At 41.5% G+C, this 12,646-nt stretch overlaps 1 long non-coding RNA gene across 1 annotated transcript; it reads right to left on the reverse strand.

Moving 5' to 3' along the window:
* Positions 1 to 6,861: 6,861 nt before the first annotated feature.
* LOC132986546 (uncharacterized) lies at positions 6,862 to 7,384 on the reverse strand. The gene is made up of 2 exons (XR_009675526.1): positions 7,172 to 7,384; positions 6,862 to 7,051 (listed from the first exon to the last, which is right to left on the reverse strand). It is a non-coding gene; the product is annotated as an uncharacterized LOC132986546 (long non-coding RNA).
* Positions 7,385 to 12,646: the final 5,262 nt, after the last annotated feature.

Here is a 12,646-nt window from a genome sequence, read left to right on the forward strand (position 1 = left end):
AAAAACGTGCAGACAACATGTTTCTTTGTCTTTCTGAGGATGACTTGTTGTTCATTCGGTGGCTGTTTTGACGTCACGTTGATAAAGTGATGAAAAATACGATCGTAAGTCCGTATATTGTGTTTTATTTTGAAATTTAACCGGACGCTCTGTCTGGGCTGTCATATTCTGTCCAGCTTGACATGGAGTATGTTACAATTGGAGGTTAGATTATTTCTTCTTCTTTGTTTTGTTGTTGTTCTTCCTTAAGCGTCTTTCAGTATGCAGAAAAGTGTTATATAAATCAAATGCATGATTATTATTATTCATGAATAAACAAGTCGATAGTGTCTCACGATGAAACTATTGATTCACTTTGTTTTGTCCTTCGTTGGTTCCTCAGTGAAACAATTCAAACTATGTCTTCTTCGCTTTCTGACCAAAAGATCCTTTCAATGAAGATAGTACGACAGCATATGGCCAACTCCCCATTCATACCATCATCAAGACTGACTTACAGCGAGCATGAAATGTGACCTGTGCTCAGATGCACACCTGTAGAGTGAAGTCCAAGAGAGAGAGAGAGAGAGAGAAAGAGAGAGAGGGAAAGAAAGACACTGAGCAAAAAAGGGCAGGCGATAAGAATGCTATTGGAGATGGCGAGAGGGTTGTAACCGAGAGGCACTAAAAGCTCTGAAATCCTTTGTGTTCATGTGTTTGTGTGTGAGAGTGAAAAGAGAAAGACAGTGTGTGCAGAGCTCGGCGCTCCATTATCGCACCGTCAGGGTGCACAGGCTGGCGTCGTGGGTCCAAAGGATCAAACAAAGACACCACTGTGAGGACAGGTGGACTGATCACAGTCATTCTGCTCATGAAGACATACCGCTCAGTCAGTCAACACTCTGGACCAGAGTGGGGATCGCATGGATGTGTCATTGTGTTCGGGTTTTGGCAGCTACATGAAGAATTTTTCAAGTAGTGATTATTTTGTCCACAGCAGACTGACTTTTGGTTGTTTGAAAAGCACAATAAAAACCACTGAGGTATAATCAGCCATCATAAATTAAAAAAAATTTCAGCCATTTATTTTCAGCCATTTATTTTCACACAGTTTTTTTGCAGGTTGCATATTCCCTCCGTTCCCAAATTGTCTCAAAGATCCCATATTCTCCTCGTGTTCACCTTTCATGTTGTCAATCTGTGAAACCTTTAGAGCAGCTTTGCACGATTTGCTGCTAAAAAAAAACAACTATTTATTTATCCTCTACTGGCGTCATTGAAAAAACCCTGTTTGTTTCAGCTGCTGTCTCTTTAAGGCCCCCCTCCCCTCGTGCCCACTTCCTCCTGATTGGCCAACTCTCTCAAAGCCTTCTAGTGAGGCAGAACGCTGCAGGGCTGCCACCAGCTTACGTAGAGGCTTGAAGCCGCCTCCTAAAATTCTTGGTTCCACATCAGGGGACTATCGCGTGATTTGCAGAAATATCCGTTTAGCGCCCTCTGCAGACTTATCCTGGGATCACTCCAACATACAACGGGCATCCAGCGTAGTAAAACTAAATGTGAGTTTTAAAATGGGGATTGGCATAATATTTCAACTTTAATATATTCATTTGCAAGCCTCCTGTGATCCATAACGCTGTATATGCTGGTTAGATGAGTGGATCAGTTTATAGCGCCCAGCTGTAACTTTACTACCATGTCTTCATATGACTAATGGACACCCTTTCATGCAGCAGAGGTGGACTTGCATCAGAGATCCCCATATGAACTCAAATTCAGGATTATCGTGGTGACATTTATCCCGGTCTGCTAGATCGTTTTGTTAGTTTTTGGAGAAACAATAACAAGTGGATGTTTCAATACTGGAAAAATGTGTTTCTACCAGATTGTATGACGTTTTTTTCAGTTATATAAAAACAAAACCTTTAGAGCTTTTTCTGTTTTTCTTCAATCCTAGATTGGATGGATGAACCTTCAGATGGTGATTGTGCTTTGTCACAGCTGATCGATGGGAAGGATCTGCTGATATGCATTTGTTCTTTTGGGTCTCTGTCCTGCTTTCACCTCCGTCTTCCTCTCTCTCAAACCTCATACATGTCTCTTTCTCACTTACATTTATCTCGTTCTATCTCTCACTCTCTCTCTTGTAGCCATGTCTCCCTTTGTGCCACCGTCCTCTCTTCCTAATCCTACAACAGCTGAATCCCAGTTTATCCCTCCTCCAGTCTATCTGCCAAGTATGTCTATCGTTCCCTGGCTCATTGTCCTGTTTCTCATGTCTCATCCACTCTGTCCGTTTGTCCTGTAAATCCCACTTGTTCCCTACTGTACCTCTCACGTCTCGCGCTCTCCTTTCTTTGTGTACCTGACTGAGCCTGTTGAAACCGAGGGCCACGCTGGCTTAACTTTAATTGATGCATCGGATGGAGGAGAGGAAGAAGGGGGGGTGGGAGGGATGGCTCTGGGCTGACAAGGTTAATTCTGTTTTTCCAAGCTCCTCGTCACCTGGCGGCAATTAAACTCATGACATCCCTCCCAAGGGAAAGAGACGCTGGAAGAAAGTGAGAGAGAGGGGGGAGATTGATTCAGAGAAACATGTTCAAAGGCAATCTGAGACAGAAATATGCCAGGGGAAGACTGTGGGGAGCAGATGAGATAATTCAGTGCTGTGCGGACTCTGTGCAATAATGAAGTATTGAAATTCAAGAGGATTATGCTTATATTGATATCGACGGTTTCTTCCAGGGACGCCTGCATCTACCGCTCTCCTGGCATATTGTTATTGTGGATGACAGTTGACAATGAGAGATATGAGCACTTCTGCTCTGAATTAATGAACACTGCTTTATTGAAAATCCTGCAGGTGATATAAAATACAAACACAACAGATAATTCTGATTGAAATGGCATTTATTCAATGCACATTCAGGCGGTTAGTTAATTAAGTTTTGGTGTATGTTGTGTTGTTTCCTGTAGGGTAAGCATCACTACAGGGAAAGATTGAGAAATGCTTTGAGAAAGAGACTTCTTGATCCGGGCCTCCTGTTTGTTAAATATAGACCAGAACACAGAAGGTTTCCCTCTGGATCAATTCTAGATGCACATGTTTAGTTCTGCAGTTGAAGTCATTTGAAGTTGAGGTCATGATGCAATGAGGTCTGGTCCTCCGTTCCCATTTTATTTTTTTCTAAAAACCAGAGCATACCACAGACTGTAAATATGATAGTTTGAAGCCATAGTGACGTCACCCATCTGTTCCTGCAGGGGGCTCTGGAGGCTCATCAGCAGCAGCCCCCATCCTGGAAATCCTGTCTCAGTCTAACTTTCAGTCAACCTGACGACAGGATGAGAGCTGGAGCTGAGGCGGGTTTTAAGCCTCTTGATGAACCGTTACACCACGGTCACCTGTTAATCATGTCAGCTACACGCCTAACTATGGATAAGACATATTGTTAGTGAAATCAAAACAGAGCCTTTATTAAAAGAAATCACGCCCCGTACAGTGTGTGCCCGTGATGACAATAACTAATCAGACCTATTTGTTTTTGTACCAGGCTGTAAACATGTTTATTTATGCTGTGAACACTGCTTTTTTGTCAGTCATTTGTATGTGACTTCCTTTGGTTCTGCAGCCTGCCTCTAGTGGACACTCAATGAACTGCAGGATTTTGCACTTCTGCATTGGCTTCATTTTGTAAGACTCATACTCATACATTTGCAAAACGTGGGCCCAGAAGCGTGTAGGGTCACTGATCAAGCTCGAGTGTTTGACACAACACAATGCCGGTCTATGGTTTAGATAAGTTTTAATGCTTAAGGGTGAGAAATCATTTCTGTACTGTTCACAGGCATTAACGTGTCAGTGGCTAAAAACAACTATTTAAGTGGATGTATTATATTCAGCCGCATTTACCCAGAATGATTACACTGCAGTCATCACTGGCCTTCTTTTGGTTTCTGGCTGAAGCCATCTGCTGGGAAACATATTTTTTCCCGTTTTACTCGTCATTTAGATCACAAAATATGTAAAAATGAGGCCATACTGGAGTTCTGCTTTGACAAACAAGCATGGGAATAAGATCAATCTCCCATCTCACCGCAGCCAAACCCAACAAGCACATTGCTTAAAATGTTGAACCACTGCCATGATGCTAATTCGTGGTCAGTGTTTTATTATTAACATTTGGTTCACAACTTCAAAAGAAAATCAAATCAAATAAACCGGGTCAGATCAAGACCACAACCGAACAGAAGAAAAAAAAACCACGCAACAAATCAGAGAAGATGAATTTGGCTCAGGCTGGAGCATTATTAGTTCCCCACACTGGCCCAGCCAATCAGGAGCCAGCTCCAATACTTGCCCAGCATCCATCACTCCTTGGCATTTTAGCATTCCTCCTTTTTTTCTCCAGACACAACACACAATGGCAGCGCAAACCGTGTTGTTCTGTGCCTCAGAAACAAAACAGAGCACCACCCATGAACAACATTCAGGAGGACGGACGGGGGAGAGAGGAGAGGGGAAGCAGGACACGATGGATGTGAGAGAGAGAGAGAGAGAGCAAGGGAGAGACAGTGCGAGGGGGGGAGAGAGAGTGAGAGGCTGAGATGTGGTAATGTCGGAGGAGATAAGGAATGATTAAAGAGCCAGCCGCAGAAGCAGACATGCTGAGTTGATCCAGCTAACTGTTCACTCATCAGTCTCCTAATGGTCCTGGGTGGGAGTCTGGGACTGGGGGTGGGGGGTGCATTGTTTCAACATGGGTTCCCAGATGTTACAATATGGCCTGCCTCCCTCAACGTGTGTGTGCCGCCTTCTCCTTACTTCTCACTTAATTCAAAATGAAGAGAAAACTGTCAATACGTCCAGCTATGGAGGCTGTGCACATGAAACATACAAAATAATATTCTTGTTGGAGATGTGGGTTTACATGCCCAGTATGTCTTGCTGTCTGTCTTATCTTTTTACATTTGAATTATCTTATCTGTTCTCATCTTAAGAACACTTCAGTTTGACAATAGACCCACAGAGGGATCAAACCGCTGATTCTTCAGCTTAGGCGTGGACATACAGGGCCATAAACTCAACCCCTTCACCTTTGGAGTTTGTCCAAAAAGCCACAAATAAAACCTCATTATCCCTCTCTGCCTCGCCCAATCCAGCCATTCTGAGTTTAGGTCCTCAATCAGGAAAGCTATTGTTCTGTTCCCACCTGACCGCTGGAGATAGAGCGTTGGGGAGGAAAAACCAACTTGAGAAGAGGAAAACACTCGCTAATAGAGACACTGAATGAGTTTTCTCCATTGTCGCCAGCTTGTCGGATTAAATGAAGCTAAACGATTAGGACTCGTGCATATTGCTCTGTAATTGTGGCGTGCATTGTAAAAGCTGTAATTGCCCAATCAAAATCAGCTGCCATATGATTTCAGAGAGATGAATTACCAACACAAACAAGAGAGGCCGTCTGTATAATGGAGTTTCTTAGTCATGGTTTGTCCTTACATTGTCTTCCTCTTCTTATTTTTACTCTTTAAGTGGACTTCATATGGCAGGAAGGCTGTGTTTGTTCAGTCGGCCATCGTTCAGCTGAATATATTCTGTTCTTTCTGCTTTTTGAGGGGGATTCAAATGACCTTTGTCCATTCACAAAGATGGAAAGTTTAAGAAAAAACACCCAAAAGGCTCCACCCAACAAACCATTAAAGACATTCCAAGATGCCTCAAATGACAAATCCACCCTGTCAAGAGTGCTGACAAATGTATTCCTCCATACAAAGCTATGATTGACATCTCATATAATTCTATCCTCCACCCCATTAAAATACCATAAGTGCTTTCATTGAGTGGGTATAGATGAGGCGAACAGCGAGAGGAAGACCAGGAGGAACATGTCATCTGAGACGCTCGGCTCTGGGACATAAAAAAAGGTGCTGCACGGCACTGATAATGTCTTTTTTTTACTGTGTTATAATGGAGGGGAGATCTACGTCCTTTGTAGAAGACGAGATGGAGAAGGGTTTCTTATCCAAGCAGTCAGGCGAGGTGTCACACCTTCTGCAAAGTTTCCCTGGTTTCCACTCTCTCCTCATACCTGAACAATCTGTTTCACATTGAAGCAGGCGGAAGAGGACTGTGTGTGTTTGTTTAAAGACAAGGAGAGGTATTCCAGCTGTACAGTGAGGTTGAATGGAAGACGTGTGGTTTAAACGGCTGAAGGTATTTATGTAATTGAACATGATGAATGTCCTGGATCTATTCTTGTGAATCTGAAATCTGGAACATTTTAAACTATGATAGTTTATAAATTAGGATTGTATTTCCTGAATGTGATTAGATTTTTACTTTCTTTGTATGTTTAGCAGAGAGAACTCCCATGATTCACCGCCAGCTTCGACGTCATCTTTTGGTTGTATATAAGATTGAGCGCCCCCTGCTGGTGGAATGTACACAGCAAAAAGACCAGAGTTGAATTCACTCCCACAGAGTTGATTTCAACCCTTTTTCAGGGTTTATATAGCTCCACACTTTCTAGAGTCAAATCAACACTTTTGAAATAGTTAAACATTTAACACTGAAAGAGAGAGTTCCCTTTTCAATTTGCTAAACAGAGTTAAAATAACACTTAGATTAGACAAGTAACTCTGCTATGACACTTTTTTACTACCTGGCTAGTGTTAGTTTCACTCCATTAAGTGTCAGACTATCTACACTACAAAGTGTTAAAATGATTTGGAAGAATGATTTCAAATAAAAAAAGTAATTTTCAAACAGTGACATTTTATTTTCTCTGTAAATCAATACATTGTGAATGAAGGTACAATATACAACTTCCACATTTTTCAAGAATGTGTAGAAATTCACCAATGCTGCATCATAAGACATGTTAAACACAAAATGTGCTTTGAAAAGTTCATCAAATGCCCAGAGGGAGCGGTTTGCCCGGCATGGGATGAGATGCTTATCCATGGTGATGTAGAAGCTGTCAATCTTGCTCTTCCGACGTCCAACAGGGAGGAGGTATGGATGCAGACTCTGCTGGCTGCGGAGATGCTCCTCCAGACTGCAGCATGACTGGGGAAATAAAAATTATACACAAGGATAATGTAAATAAAGTTCCCTCACAAAACCCATTCCATCTCAGGTGAAATCAAAGTTAAAATAATAAATGTAAAAATGCATTAATTTACTCACCTTTTTCATGAAATTGCATGTAGTCAACCTCCTCCAACTTCACATACTTCTGTAATTGTTTGTATTTTACTGGAACCAGCATATTTTCTGAAATAAAAGTTTGACCAAGTTAATTAACACAAAAGGAGGAAATAAAAAGGGTAATGCTGGTGATGCTCACAGGGCAACTATATACATGTGAAACATGTGCCTGCATGCTGGGACAGTGTGGTTAAAAAATTAGCTTCAACCTCAAACTGTAAACATAAAAAGCATATTGTCATTGCTACCAGCTTTAAAAGTGCCTTATTTATTTACATATATAACGTTTAAATGATTTTAAGGGTTAGCTTACTGCAGCTTGCTAACATTAGCTTATCACTGTGACTGGCCATTTAGTTCATGACAACACACAAGTCCTTTTAAAGTAGATAATCTCCACAGATATAGTATCTTCATCTTCTCTCTAGTCCTTGACTAAAACAGCTTTTATACACAAGGGGAGGAGCCGGCCGTCCCGTCCATGTAAACACGGCTCTGACAACAACACAGCCAGAGGGACTCGAGCTTCTCACTCATTGTAGACGGTCATGACTCAGAGACACATTTACACAGGATAGACTTGATTTATGATTTATTTATGTGTAAAATGTTTCACATTCTTCCTTTAACTGCACTGTAAAATTAAATATGGTTATCCAGAGTTTCTCCTGGAGAACTTCAACTTACAAAAGCTCTAATAAATTATAATGAAACTCTTTTGTTTTCCCTTTGAGATTTATGTTACAACATCATATTTTCTACTCAGTCATTTAACAGGAATGAAGTCATCATATCCACGGAGGAAACCTGAATCAATACAATGCAAAACTGGCGATAAATCACATCAGTTAAATTGATCCTCAGAACAATGATGGAGTGTAACGTTAGCATCAGGGGCCACAGAGCCATGAGAAAAGCCGATCCGTCAAGCGTTGGATGTATGGAGCTATTGAATGTGAGAGACAGCCAGACACAAACAATCCTGTTTGTCTGACACAGTGTCCTTATTAGTCTGTGGCACCAGGCTGAACACACACACACACAGAAACACACACACACAAATCACCCATATCCACACAAACACAACAGTTCTTTCAAAACATACTACACAGCCCTGCGTGTTGAAAATGTCATGTATTTGGGATATGAATGGGATTATTTACTTCTGATGGACTCTTTACTCAGCAGCCTCTACCATCAGTGTGTGAATGTGTAGGTGTGACCTGCAGTGTAAAAGCACTTTGAGTAGTCAGAAGACTAGAAATGTGTGACACAAGCTCAAGTCTATTCACCATAATCTTGTTCTCCGGCTTAGTACCTCCATGACTTCTTGCTACTTTGACATTGTTAAATTTGAAGATTCTTCCTGTTGTCTCATCTGTTCTCAACTTAAAGGGGCTATATGTTAAGGGGAATGGCCCTTTAATAGTTGTGTCTGTGCAGTAGCAATTGGCTTCTCAAAGTAGTAAAAAGTTAAATAAATACCAAAGCCAGTAATCCCGTTGGAGACATCCATCATGCTGTGAAAAACACCTTCCTCTCCCTCATTCGTTCTAATGAGAGCCCACCTCTGGACACCGAGTAATTAGAGAATTATGAAAGGCCGAGGTGACACTGACCTCATTACGGTGACGAAGATCAAACTAACGACCCGTGACTGATGAAGGCCTCCATGTCTCCCCGCCGAGGGATTCAGGACTGTCTGTGAGTCTGAAGATCCAGACAGAAACAGAAGCAGAGAGGAGAGAAGCATCACAGCAAGATGACAACTTACGTGATTTTGAAGCGAGTGAAAAAGGGAGATGCAATGTAAAATTCTGACTTAAAGTTTATCAGTAAGCAAAGTGTGAAACTAAGTTATAAGGGGCAGAATCGAGAAAGTTTCTGCATGAAGAGAGGGACACATAGAGAGAGGAGACGGGTATCAGCACAGGTAGCGAAAATGAAAGCAGAAACCTTCTAGACGTGCTCAAAACACAAATGTCAAGATTTGAAGCAAGCAAAAAAAACAACAACAACACACACCATTGCATTCAAAGGCAGAGAGCAAAATGGAGATGGAGGTGGAACGAGTTTCAGGTGGGGAATATTCCAACAAAACAGAATCCGGAGCACAAAGACTCGATGGTGATGGAAACGGAGATGGAGAACAGGCAATCTGTCAAAGAAAGCAAACGAGCGAAGGGTCCAAAAAGTCTGAACGAGAGAACTGAAACTAAAGAAACCTGAGAAACACGGCCTGAAGTACGGGAGATTTCAGGGACTCCACGGATGATTATGTGGAGCACACGCACACCCAGAGTTTATGTGCCAAAAACAGCAGACGGGATTGGAAATGATTTGAAGGCGACTTGTTACTGCACTTACTCTTAATAAGGCAATATCCTCTTCTTCGCTGAAAATATGGCTGCCAGTCAAAACGCCATTGTAAGCTTGGGCCTTTTGCGGTTTTGATGATTTGACTTTCTTCTGATAGTTTTGTTTTTCCTTTCAGATGGTGCTGGAATTTAAGCAATGTGTTCCGTGCAAATACGATCGCACTGATCCTTTAATTCATCCGTCAAGTGGGAATAGAGGGGCTCTTTACAAGATGTGCACCTGTAAGGAAATGAATATGAAGAATAAATGGGTATTTCCTTGTCTCTGGGCTGTACCCAGCTGGGTTTGGGTATTCTGACTGTCAGCATTTCTAAACAGAAACTCGTGTAACTGGTCTTAAGAGGAACAGCAGAGACAGTTTAAACTCAATTTGATTCAATAAGAGCTCATGATGCTTGACCTTGACTTCCGCTGGAGTATAACATGGTGGGCTAAACACGAGCAGTCAGGGGACGAGACCAACTATTTAGTCAGGGTTTTTTTTTTGGTTTCATAATGTTAGGCCTCATCATTAGGCCGCGGTCCCGCTGTTACCATTGATAACTACTGGCAGGTATGTCAATCATCAATCAATCAATCAATCATTATTTGTACAGCAGCGATTCATAACAAGTGTTATCTTGAGACGCTTTATGAAAGATAAATGGGATAGGGGGAGTTGGGAAAAGATGCGGGAAGGATTTCTCCTTTGTATTCCCTCGCGTTCCTGTTGTCCACACTTCCTCGCCGCTCAGGTGGTAAGTAAGGAAAGTAGCTATTGGCTGTCCTAAAAGTCGCGAAATGACGTAATCGACTAATTTGCGTAATTGCCACTTTGCATGTAATTGTAATGGGCGAGGTAGGAGAGAAGAATAATGTCATGGGAGAGACCAAAAGCACGAGCAAAAAGCAGAGCAGCAGGCCATCCCCACATTCAAATCTGAGGAACCTACACGACATATATCTTTGAATGATATACTTCTATTTTCAACAGACGTTAGACATGTAATATGGCTTGTTCAAGATTTTGCTTATATATATATGTCATTTCTTGGTGTCTCTTCCAACGCTTCATGTCCATAAAGGAGGTATTTTTCTGCTCTGGCTATTTCGGTTTTAATTTCACTCCAGTTTCAATCCAATTATATAACCAAAAAATCATAATTGAAGCGTCTGTGAAAGTGGGAATATAAAACCATCTTCCACTTTAATCATCAATCATGGTAGCATGGTCAAGTGGAAGACAAAATTCGCAGCTTTCCTCTTTTCATCCAAAAGAATGACGGACCCAGCTGTTCTAGCTTTTAATTTTGGAGCCATTACGTTACAGGAGAATACTGAAATCAAACCCTGATCGAGGGAAGGTGGAGCGATGCAAAAATACCTGTGTGCAGAAGTGAGGACATGTACACACACACACACACACACACACACACACACACAGTGTCGTCTAAGACCACAGACAAAGTATAACCCTGTCAGTCGTACTTTAGTAGCGACAGCGGTGAGGTGAGTTGTGACTGTAACCTCTGGTCTCATGGCAGAGACCGTGTGTGTGGCAGACCAGAGTGCGATGATGGATGCCTGCCCACATGAATGAACCTCCCGAGCGGGTTTCCATCGTAGGTGTTTAATTAGCAGCATGCATTGTTTTCATGAGTGACCAAAATTGTAGACCTGACGAACACCGCTGCCCTGAATAAAACTCCTTTATTTGATGTTTTTACCAATGTCTTTTTTTTCACCTTTTCTCCTTATTTTGTGAGTATTTTTCGTCTTTTCTTCCCTCCGAGCAGGATCTCCACAGCATCTCTCTCCCACAATCCTTCACTCTGATGAAAGTACGTGGGGAGGTAAAAGGCTTACCTGTTGGTTGTAATATTCCTGGCATGCTGTAGCTACAATGATTTCTCTTCTGGCTGTTTCTTTCCCTCCTTTTCCCCATAATTTTTTTTTGGATCTCTCACTGAAACAAGAGTCAAACACACATGGGAACAGAACTGTCCTGAGGGGCTCTCAGTGCCCGGCATAATGAGAAAACCAAAAAAATTAAACGAAGCCTCGTCAGAAATTATGGATAAAATCAAGATTCTTCAGTCATTTATGAATTTATGAAGGAGTGCCACTTTATCTTCTGTGTGTTTTGGATGTTGATTGGAAAAACTCCCGCACTGCCTTGTTTGATGACAAACTAATAAGAGCAAAGGAGTAATTTTAATCTTTGCTAAAATGTTCATACAACACAAAGGACCACCAGTCGTTCTGATAATGCTTCATCCTACACCAACATCATCCATGAGAGGTACAACAATCACAGTCATGTTCTTAACAATGAAGACACACCAGAAGAAGAAGTTCAATCAATAGTCAACTAGAGTTTAAGGCTGACTCTGTATACTCTTTTATGGGCACACTAAAAATAAGGTAAACAGGACAGCTTTAAAACCTGAAGCTAGAGGTTAGCCCTTTATGTAACCACCTATAAGCTCTCTTTTCCCCCTTCTGGCTTACAATATGAAACATTTTCTAGCAACATGCTGATATACAAAGTAAACTTAAGAAAAAAGTAATGAGCAAACTCAGAAAAGTAAGAATTACTTGACATTGGAGGATCATCACCCTGTCCCCAAGATTGGAAACAAGCGTTTCAAACCACTTATTTTGAATCCGAAAAGATCCACACTCAACCTGTTATTTGCATGTTTTCCACGTTAATGTCTACTACAGATAAGTGGTCGACCTAATGATCTATGGTGATTGCAGACTTGATTAAAACCTCCTCTAATGGCTCATGTGTTTGCCTCTTAAACCTCATGGTGAAGCCATGTCTGGAGTAGATTGGTGCTCACATCTGAGTTATGCTCTATAAACGGTATCGTAACATATTTCCCAAATAGAAATGATCTATTGCTAAGATTGTTAAGCAAATGTTACTTTACTTCAGGGACAGAATGTCCAACCGTTTGGCCAACCCTGAAGATTTAACAAACAGTAACTCATCATTTAGTCCATATTTAAATGACGTTTTTACGAGGGGAGATGATTCAGTAGCCAAACCAAACACAACCACCAAATCAAGCATATTCAAATATGAAC

This window comes from Labrus mixtus, chromosome 13, assembly GCF_963584025.1.
Source record: "Labrus mixtus chromosome 13, fLabMix1.1, whole genome shotgun sequence".
NCBI lineage: Eukaryota > Metazoa > Chordata > Actinopteri > Labriformes > Labridae > Labrus > Labrus mixtus.